Source organism: Oncorhynchus keta, chromosome 11 (assembly GCF_023373465.1).
Source record: "Oncorhynchus keta strain PuntledgeMale-10-30-2019 chromosome 11, Oket_V2, whole genome shotgun sequence".
NCBI lineage: Eukaryota > Metazoa > Chordata > Actinopteri > Salmoniformes > Salmonidae > Oncorhynchus > Oncorhynchus keta.
In genome coordinates this window covers 49,014,383-49,025,292 of record NC_068431.1, presented here as the reverse complement: position 1 = coordinate 49,025,292, position 10,910 = coordinate 49,014,383, and the positions used below count along the sequence as shown (strand labels likewise).

At 40.0% G+C, this 10,910-nt stretch overlaps 1 long non-coding RNA gene across 3 annotated transcripts in view; it reads right to left on the bottom strand.

Moving 5' to 3' along the window:
- Nucleotides 1–10,910, bottom strand: part of LOC118390477 (uncharacterized) — a 16,145-nt gene continuing 5,235 nt past the window's right edge. For 2 of the 3 annotated variants that reach the window (XR_008060629.1, XR_008060630.1), the window contains exons 2-3: nucleotides 6,005–10,847; nucleotides 1–5,858 (exon numbers count right to left, since the gene is read on the bottom strand). This is a non-coding gene — a long non-coding RNA (uncharacterized LOC118390477). The remainder of the gene's footprint in view (nucleotides 5,859–6,004; nucleotides 10,848–10,910) is intronic. The other variant, XR_004826953.2, reaches the window with a different exon arrangement.

Below are 10,910 nucleotides of genomic sequence, written 5' to 3'. Positions count from 1 at the left end.
GAATGCCAAGCGTCAAGTCTGGAGGAAACCTGGCACCAACCCTACGGTGAAGCATGGTAGTAGCAGCATCATGCTGTGGGGATGTTTTCCAGCGGCAGGGACCGGGAGACTTCAATATGATGGTTATTGTATCAATATTTGTGCACAAAAGTGTTTCCACTGACATTTCTCACAAAATGTATTTTACTGACACAAAAATATCTCACATTGTCTAGCGTATTTTGTTTTGTCGACATTTGGAAATACGTTGTTTCCATCAGGTCATGACATTTTTTATATCCAGCATGTACTTTACTTGCATAAAAAGTTTGAATGGAAACCTGGTTAATAACCAGAATTTCTGCTGGCGTAGAAAGTTGTACAATGTAAATCCTGAATTCGAAATTGGGTAAATGTGTGAACTGGAGGTGTTTCAATGCAGACCCCATATTCAAAACACATCAAAGTGTACTGTGAATGTAGACAACAAGTCAACCTGTATTTTGTCTTTGATTATGAAGAACATACAGTATTTCCTCACAATTATCACTTTATTATTGTGTATCTTGTTTTTTTTTTCAGTCATACATAAACAAACATATCACAATTAATAGTTTTTGAATAAAAAAACATTTTGTCAACATTTGTGTTTGGTGTAATTACATTGTTGCTTATCCATTGTTCACAATCAATGGGCCTGACTGGTAAAGTAGTCACTACAGGTGTGATCAAACCATACATCAAAGTTGCCTGAAGCTAAATGGAAAGTACTATGCCCTGACCAGTTACTCAGAAAATCATCTGACTGTCTAATTTACATCAATTCATTTACCAGTGATGACCCAAAACAAACACATTCTACACATTTACAAACTACCTGTTAAAAGAGTTATTACAACCATGGTGTTTTGTTGTTACTCAAACGGACACATCCAATAACCTGACAATGATCCACATCATATGGGTAGAAAAAAAGAATGTGTTATGCAGCAAAACATAACTATCCTTTTTTTTTTTAGGATGCAAACCAGTATTACGAATCACTGTTGATCAATCCAGTTCTGATCTAACGAGATCGCTGTAGGATCTTCTACGGCCTAGAACCTAGGCCCTTCCCAGTCATGACGGACAGAAACCTGCAGCTGTGCACCTCACTGACGACCACTACTGTATTGGGGTAAGATATAGTGTTAGTACCACGCAAGGGGGCTACTAGGACAGGTTGCAGCCGTTGTCACTCAGTGGAGGCAGGCACGAAGCTAGACCCCTCTTGGTTCTCATTGGCTTAGACTGAACTCAAGTTAGGGTTCAAGGGTTATATTTCATGTCAGAATCTCCTATACCACTTTGCCAAACATGTTATACCCCAGAGTTGTAAATAAAGCCCTTTTAAGCGAATATAAATTGTATAATTATCACGGGGCTCTGAAACCCATAGCCGAATGGCTTCGGAGTCCAGACGGATCATTTCTCAGCATTTATTTTCGGACATCGATTTCCATTTCATAACAGGTAGTGTCCATTTATTTACAATAATTGTGTGTTGATTAACTATTGCGGTCTTAAAAAGTGCAAATATACCGAAAGCTAAATCAAGGAGATGTTTACAACTATTTAAACATGTTAATCATCACTGAAACATTCAAACTACAAACATTTAACCAGTTAAAGATCATGAATAAATGACAGTGAACTACATAAGAAATATTGTATTAAAAACAATTAATATAAGAGTTGGCTGTAACATGAGTACAAACAAAGTGAGCGTGTGAGTGTAAGCGTGTGAGTGTGCATATTATGGTGCGGTGGACAGACAAGTCAGTGGACAGGGAATGTGTGTGTCACCTCTGATTCGGACCCTGTCCAGCCCCACACAAATCAGGACTCCAGTATTACAAGGACTATACATTTGTAATGGATCTTATTACACAATAGTTACCGGTAAAGTTCTAGATTCCCAATGTAAACCATACACTAATTCCATAACAACTGTTAGCAACAGTAGTGTAACACAGTCAGCAAGTAAATGCTAGAATATGGACCATAGCACAACATATTTACATAAAATAACATCTATGTCAAAACGGATGAGCAAATTACACTGAACAAAAATATAAATGCAACATGCAACAATTTCAAAGATTTTACTGAGTTACAGTTCATATAAGGAAACCAGTCAATTTAAATAAATACATGAGGCCCTAATCAATGGATTTCACATGACTGGGAATAAAGTTATGCATCTGTGGGTCACAGATACCTTTAAAAAAGGTAGGGGCGTGGATCAGAAAACCAGTCAGTATCTGGTGTGACAACCATTTGCCTCATGCAGCTAGACATCTCCTTAGCATAGAGTTGATCTGTGGATGTTGTTCCACTCCTCTTCAATGGCTGTCCTAGGGAGGTCAAAGACCTGGTCGTATGGAGCCAGGACAACCACCTCTCCCTCAACATGCTCAAGACAAAGGAGATGATTGTGGACTACGGGAAAAGGAGGACCGAGCACGCCCCCATTCTCATCGACGGGGGCTGTAGTGGAGCAGGTTGAGAGCTTCAAGTTTCTTGGTGTCCATATGACCAACAAACCATCATGGTCCAAACACACCAAGACAGTCGTGAAGAGGGAACAACAAAGCCTATTCCTCCTCAGGAGACTGAAAAGATTTGGCATGGGTCCTCAGATCCTAAAAAGTTATACAGCTGCACCATCGAGGGCATCACTGCCTGTTATGGCAACTGCTCGGCCTCCATCCGCAACGCATTACAGAAGGTAGTGCGTATGTAGCGTAGTTCATTCTGGGTTGTGTACTTGTAATTAGGACGATGCCACAACTGAAGGTCTGCTAGTTGAATTCTTTTTATTTACCCTGCACACGAAGAGACAACACACATTATGTTAACCCTTGGCGCAGTCCTAGCTCTCAGGCACCTGCGCAAGCACATGGACACTCACTCAAACACTATCCCAAGTACTCACAAGTTACAATAGATACCCTAGTTAGCGAGCTTTGTGAAACTTGTTAACATAAATCTTTATATTATCCACATTGTAACAAACTTATGGTAGCATAACAGTACATTGTGTAACATTATGACAGTTTTATATTAAACAATTTGGGAGCCAAGGACAACATACCTTGCTAGCCGAAGGTCAGGCAAAAGAGAACACCAAGGGGGTACGGAAATACAGATAACCCGCGATGGTCCAAACCAAAATATACAAAACTCAAAATGTATGTACAATATTAATATGAAAAAGTGTTTGTACGCCAAAGAAAAACATTAGCTATGCAGCTGTAATAAAAAAATAAAAAAATACACTGAATTATTATTATCAAATTATTACCATCCCCTCTTGACCTGACCTATTTGAATTGGTCCTTGTGTGCAACTTGGTGCATAATCTAGGGGAACAACATCACACTGCTACACATACAGCCCAGTACATCACTGGGGCCAAGCTTTCTGCCATCCAGGACCTCTATACCAGGCGGTGCCTAAAAATTGTAGACTGTTCTCTCTGCTACCAGCACGGCAAGCAGTACCGGAGCGCCAAGTCTAGGTCCAAAAGACTTCTTAACAGTTTCTATCCCCAAGACATAAGACCGCTGCTACTACTCTCTGTTTATTATCTATGCATAGTCACTTTAACTCTACCTACATGTACATATTACGTCAACTAACCAATGCCCCTGCACATTGACTCTGTACCGGTATCCCCTGTTTATAGCCTCACTGTTGTTACTCTTTATAGCCTCGCTACTGCTCTTTAATTATGTTACTTTTATTTTTTACATATCTATTTTTTACTGAACACTTATTTTTCTGACACCAAACTGCAGTCCCTCCCGGTGAGGACGACAAGCACGCAGATGAGCTTCCCTGAGACAGTTTCTGACAGTTTGTGCAGAAATTCTTCAGTTGTGCAAAGAAATAAGCTTTTTTGTGGACATGGGAAATATTTTATTTCAGCTCATGAAACATGGGACCAACACTTTACATGTTGCGTTTATATTTTAGTTCAGTATAGTTCATAACTGGAATACAATATAATAATATAATCTAACTCAAACAATACCATTTTCCATAAAAATAACTTGGGAAAACAGGAATAATATCTAATTCAAACGATACCATTTCAAACAGTGTAACGGTTTTCGTCCTCTTCTGAGGAAGAGTAGGAAGGATCGGACCAATACGCAGCGTGGTAAGTGTCCATAATATAATTTTAATGAAATATAACTGAACACAGAAAACAAAGGAATAAGAGAATAAATGGAAACCGACACAGTCCCGTATGGAGCAAACACTGACACAGAAAATAATCATCCACAACCAGGCTACCTATAACGGTTGTCTTGGGTGGAAGAAGGGTCGGACCAAAGCACAGAGTGGTAAGTGTTCATGATGATTTATTCAAAACGAACTGAACACTGAAATACAAAACAATAAACGATGTGAACAAAACGAAAAACGAAATAGTACCGTGTGGCCCAAACACTCACACGGAAACAAACACCCACCAACCAAAAATGAAACCCAGGCTACCTAAGTATGATTCTCAATCAGGGACAACGATTGACAGCTGCCTCTGATTGAGAACCATACTAGGCCGAACTCAAAACGCCAACATAGAGAAGAACACACATAGACTGCCCACCCCAACTCACGCCCTGACCATACTCAAACAAAGACAAAACAAAGGAACTAAGGTCAGAACGTGACACTACCTAAGTATGATTCTCAATCAGAGACACCGATCGACGGCTGCCTCTGATTGAGAACCATACCAGTCCAAACACAAAAATACAACATAGTTGTATTTCCGCGCATCGAAAGGAGTCATGAGTTGCAGGTGCGTGTGCCACGGCCTGCGGTGTGCCACGGCCTGCGGTGTGCCACGGCCTACGGTGTGCCACGTAGGTTCATTTTGTTCAGAACCACCCATGTCATCTTGACACAGTATATGACATGAGTTTTAAGATTTGGAAATGTGAAGTGCAATTTTGGACTCACGGGTGTTTGGCATGCTTGTATGAAGTGGTATTTATTATATCATCCACGTCTTATCTTTCAAAATACATCGAGTCATTTTCTTTTAAAGCATTTCCCCCACTCAGACAACAAGAAATGTGCAAAAGTTGCCTAATTACCGGGGGGGGACTGCTTGCCGCGTGCAGTGCTCAAGTTCAGAACGACTGTCAGTCAAAACAGAGCTGTGAATCTCAGAGCCTGAGCTTTGACATCATATAGCAGACAATAGCATGTTACTGTATAGCCACTATGTTACAATTTAGGCTCTTATTAGTGCCCAAATCTGCTATTTTCAACCCGTTTACAGGTACGAAATTACGAAGCAAGGGAGGGAGCACTTACGTTTCTGGGATATGTAGTGGAAAATGGCAGGTGATAGCAGGAGGTGGTGATCAGAGTATAAAGCAACAGGGAGTAGCTATGCAGATCCAAGAGATGATGGGACCAGGACACAGCGCACAGTAGGCTATAGGAACGTGTCTGTCATGAATGGCAGGGCTAAGTCAGACAGAAAGGGGTGTCTATAGATTGGGATAAAACCTTAGGTCAGCGATGTAGCAACTACTTGCTGGGCGAGAGTTTCCACGTATCAGGGACAACATCCTCTTGCCTGTGAGGGTCTCCTTTATCTGACGGGTTCAAACTTTCTACGTCCGACAGTGTGCTGCCTATGACATATTCAACCGATTGAATTGGGAGAAAGGGATCATTACATATAAACAAAAGATATGAGCAAAACACATGGAATCTAACCTGGAATGCTGCCTATAGCAGCACCATCAACTCCTCCTTTGCCTCGGTTTCCTCCTTCAGGACGTTCTGCCGCCAGAGTTGTGTTTCCAGTGCTAAAACAGGAAGGGGGACTTACACGTCATAGATACTTTAAAATACATTGCCTTTATACTCTGTGCAAAATGATGGGATATCAACACAATCCTTGAAAAATGGGCCCTCTCAATACTTAACTGATTCCTAGTTTTAAAATTCCTACCTTGCCCTGATCCTGGCTAAGTAATAGAGGAGGGAATCAATGAGGGTGTCAACACGATGAGCTGGTGTCATCTCTTTTGTGATCTTCCCAAACTTTTGTAGGTAAGACCACAAACTTCACTTGTTCTCTGTCAGCAAGCCTGCTACCAGTCACATATCTGGTACCATCTGTGACCTGAAATGTAAAGTACAATCAGAAACCATAATGAGCATTACAATGGGTGATGTTTAATTAAGGATCTAGGACAGATTACAACTAGCTGTTAATGAATACCGTCAGGGCAACGGTCTGCAACTATACAAAGCAGCAGTGTATAACAAGAAGAAATGATCAAGAAAAAAACCCAAGTTGTAATTATCTGCCAGTCACCATTGTAAGCATAATCATGAAAGGCTGGCACTGCAAATGTGGTGTCCACCATCAGATTGGGACTGTTTTTGTAAATGTCAAAACAATTCAGAGTAAAGAGGATTTATTTCATGCATTTTTGTGTAAACCATTACTTCAAAGTGGGTATGGAGAAATCCGTAATCAAGCCATTCATAAAACTGTATCAAGCCATTCATGAATGTCACTACAGGGTGGTTAAATATTCAATACATGATCTAATGTGTCATTATAGCTAACATACAGTGCGCTCCAAAAGCATTGGAACAGTGGCACTTTTTGTTGTTGTTTTGGCTCTGTACTCCAGTACTTTGGATTTGAAATGATGCAATGATATAATTGAAGAGCAGACTGTCAGCTTTCATTTGAGGGTATTTTCATCCATATCGGGTGAACTGTTTAGAAATTACAGAACTTTATGTACATAGTCCCCCCATTTTAGGGGACCAAAAGTATTGGGACAAATTCACCTATATGTGTATTAACCTTCACTGTATCACAAATTAGCTTACTGAGACTTTAAACAATGACTGTACACAGTGGCGATTTTAGCATGTAAATCGTGGTGGGGTAAACTCAAAAGACATTTTTTTAGGTGCATAGCAGCAAAGACCACTACACAACACAACACTAAACAATACATTAATTGCACTATAATGGTGACAAGTGGTGCCCACAAACTCTTAGGGCCTACATAAAGCTGTCCCAACAGCAGAGCTTTCTTTCCAGCACAATGGAGTGAATCCTTACCACCGCTACACCTGGCTATCAGCAGAGCCTTGTCTGGCTTCATTTAGCCTCATTTACTGCCTTTTTAAAAAACGTAGCTGATATGGCTGACTTGTTTAAACAAATATGGTTTCTACTGACAATTGAGATGGCATAAGGGAATGATGAGCGGATAAGAGGCATTCCGTAATTTCGATTAAGACATTAATGAGCGAACTAAGACATACGTAGTCAATATAACTATGTGTTCAGCACTTTTGAAATGTACAGTGACAGAATGCAGAACATTCCCTGTACACCAAGTCAGAATCATAGGATACATAAAGGGGGCATATAAGCAGACAATGAAAGCTCTTACAATATTAGATGATGACATTGCTCAAAAAACAGGTTATAGGCTACATGTGCACCACCGAGTCAGAAACAGTAACGTTAAGCAAAATTAAGAGGTGAAAATAGGCCAAATTATTAGGATGAGGCACATGGGCTACTAACAGCTTCATACACAACATACACTTAGTATTTGTTTCTTAGCTACTGTATACATATCTCCCTGGCATATTACATAATTTATGCAGCAGCATATAAGACCTTTTTGGACTCACCTTGTTGTGATGTGCTCACTTGAACAGGGTGGCGCAGCAATTCTTCGTGGATAAATGTTGTCATCAAAGAGAAAGATTTAGAATTACGAGTTCGATGACCTTTCAAAACGTATTTTCCCAGTCTGAACTCGTTCATTCCCGACTTCCCGGCACTTCTGATCTATGGCTCCCGATCCGCTCTTGGCGTATTTTTCCAAGTCGGAGGAAATCGGAGCAAACCCTGAGTAAAATGTAACGCCGCAGCTCGTAAAGTGTAATCACATACCGATTTGAGGTTGTTGGCTCTCACGGGCACTTGCGGTGTCCTGATCATTTTCAAACAGGTTGAATATAGTCAGCCCCAGGTTCCAGCTCACAGCTGCAGAACTGCAGCCACCCTAATCTAGTACACGTGATTCTAATAATTAGCTGGTTGATAAGCTGAATCGGCTTAGTTACAACTGGGGTTGTAGCGAAGACCTACAGAAGGGTATCTCTCCAGGAAAGGTTTGGAGAGCCCTTTTACTGTTACTAAGTGGACTATAGAGTACCACAGTGTGAGTCATAATACCCATAAAACTCAAGAGGTCAAACAGGGAAATGGTTCCAATAATAGTTTTTCCACCATTAATTTTTCCCATAGATTTTAGAAACACTTAAAATAAGGGCTGTGTTTCATGTAGGGTTACCCTAACGTGACATTTTGATAACTGTGTAAATCTCTCTAGGACAAGCTGACTTTTATCAATATATTCGCATGTATTTACCCCCCAAAAATGAAATGCTAATTAGCTGCTAATGTGGCTATCATAAAGAACTACAAATGCCATGATGATCTGGTGCGAGACTGCCGAATCGATGCGTAGGTAAGAATCTCTGGATTAACTGTCTAATGTTAACTAAATATATGAATTAATAATTAGGCTACATTTCTTTATGTTGATGTGGATGAAAGCTGACACCTCTAAGGAGGGTATTCTTGTCCGTAGGTTTCCCATAGAGAACTGTAGAGAGGGGTGTTTTGTCCTTAATTAACCATCACATGAAGAAAATTGATTTGTGAATGGTCATAGTTAATGCTGAAGAGAAGGTGTTCATTCATAGAGTTTAGCTAAGCATGGAATTCCAAATGTTCTTCCTGGGTCCCAGTATAGATCACGAAAATGTCATTCAAATTTCTCAGAATTTGGAGAATATTGGAGAGAAAAGGGTTAAGGTCTAGATTCAGCACCACCTGTTTTTCAAACATTCATAGATATAGGTTAGTATAATTAGGAGCCATAGTGCTCCCCATCGCTGTCCTTTTGGTCTGGAAGAAGAAGTCTCCTCTGAAGAGAAAATAGTTGGAGGTTAGTACCAGTTCAGCCATGTCCACAATACAATTGGTGCTGGGTAGAGCATTAGGGGGACTTTCATTGAGGTAGAACATGAGGGCCTCTAGGCCGCCCTGATGGGGGTGTATATAGACTGGTAACATCAAAAATACACAAAATATAATTTTCAGGTATATAGTCCACAGATTTAAAAAAAAATGTATAAAATCAATAGAGTCTCTAGTATACGTCGGGAGGGAGATCGCCCAGGGTTTCACAAAATGGTCTACAAAAGGTAGAGATATTCTCTGTCAGAGATCCATTACTGCTCACAATGGGCCTGCCTGGTATAGGTGGCGTCATGATCTTGTGAATTTTGGGTAGAGCGTCTATGACAGGTGCGGTTGGACAGTCAACTTCAATCTAGTCATATTCTGTCTTTGTAATTTCCCCTTCATTCAAAAAGGTTGACAATATATCATGGATCAGAGACTTTAATTGATTAGTAGGGTACTTTGGGAGTCAGCATCACTAAGTTGTCTCAGAATTTGTCTCAGAATGTCCTTTGCATAGTCTGCTGCATTTAGGATCACTATTGCACCTTCTTTGTCGGCAGGTTTTATAATGATACTGGAGTCATTTTTCAGTCACATAAGAGATTATTTCTCTGCTTTGGACATATTGTGGAATACCTTGTATTATTTTTTTCTTAGCCAGGAGATTATGTACATCTTTCTCAACTAGGCGGCAATATGTTTCAATAGAGGGATTTATTTTGGGTGGTCAAAAAATGTGCTTTTCCTCTTGAAATATGTATTTTCCCTCGTCATGTCCTCGGGGCGAGAGTCAAGTTCATTGTCATTTGAGGTTATCAATTGGAAAAACATTAGCACTTGTTTCAGTTTCCTGTCTGGTTGCTAATATCGTTCAATAGATGAATATTGGCAGGTACATAGGGAGCAACCCCATTACCAAAAAAATGTAGTTAATCTCAAACTACGCAAAAAAATGTTTGAAAGTCTGTAACTGTATCAAAGTCATTGGCCTGTGATGTTGGGACAAATGATCGTGCCTTACCTAGGGCAGATGAACATGTATCAGATATAGACCTGTTGGACAGGTTTATTACCATGTCTTGCTCCGGCGACTTTGGGTGTTGTCTTACATAGGGAAACCCAGTAGAAGCCTAAAGACACAGATCAGTGAGTACCGCAGCAACATACGGACAGGTGTGAGAACAAAAAATTTGGTTGCTGCTCATTTTGTACAAGCTGGACATCCTATTAGTTCTCGGAGATACATTGGAATACAAAGGGTCAAGATGTCACGCGGGGGAGGGGACACTGAGTGGAAACTTCTTCAACAGGAATCTTTCTGGATCCACAGCCTGAACTCGTGGCCTTAACGAGGAGTTTGACTTGAAACCGTTTTTATAGTTTCAATAATTCTAAATTGTGTTTTTTTATTATTCTAATTGAATATTGTATGTGTATGTATATTACTATAAATATTGATCACATTCTCTGTGTACAATCATATATTTTGATACATTGAATATTAATATTGTGAAACGAGTTTATACATTTTTTACCTCCTGTTTCAGGAAGTGATGTCACTGAGTACTGCCCATATAAATAGGACCTTCCATCCTGGGATATGGATGCCTGATGAAGACCTAAGGGTTGAAAAGTTGTAAATAAATATCACCTGGGAGCATGAGCAGCAGTGTGCAGCATTTTCCATTCTGTTTTCCAGGAGTGTACATGATATCATGCCTCTGGTCAGGTCTCTGTAAACCAGCGTAGCTTGTTTTCTTCTAAAAGATGACATCTGTAAAGAAAAACAAGACAATGACAACTAAGTTTGATTCATTCTAAATGCAGCTATAATATT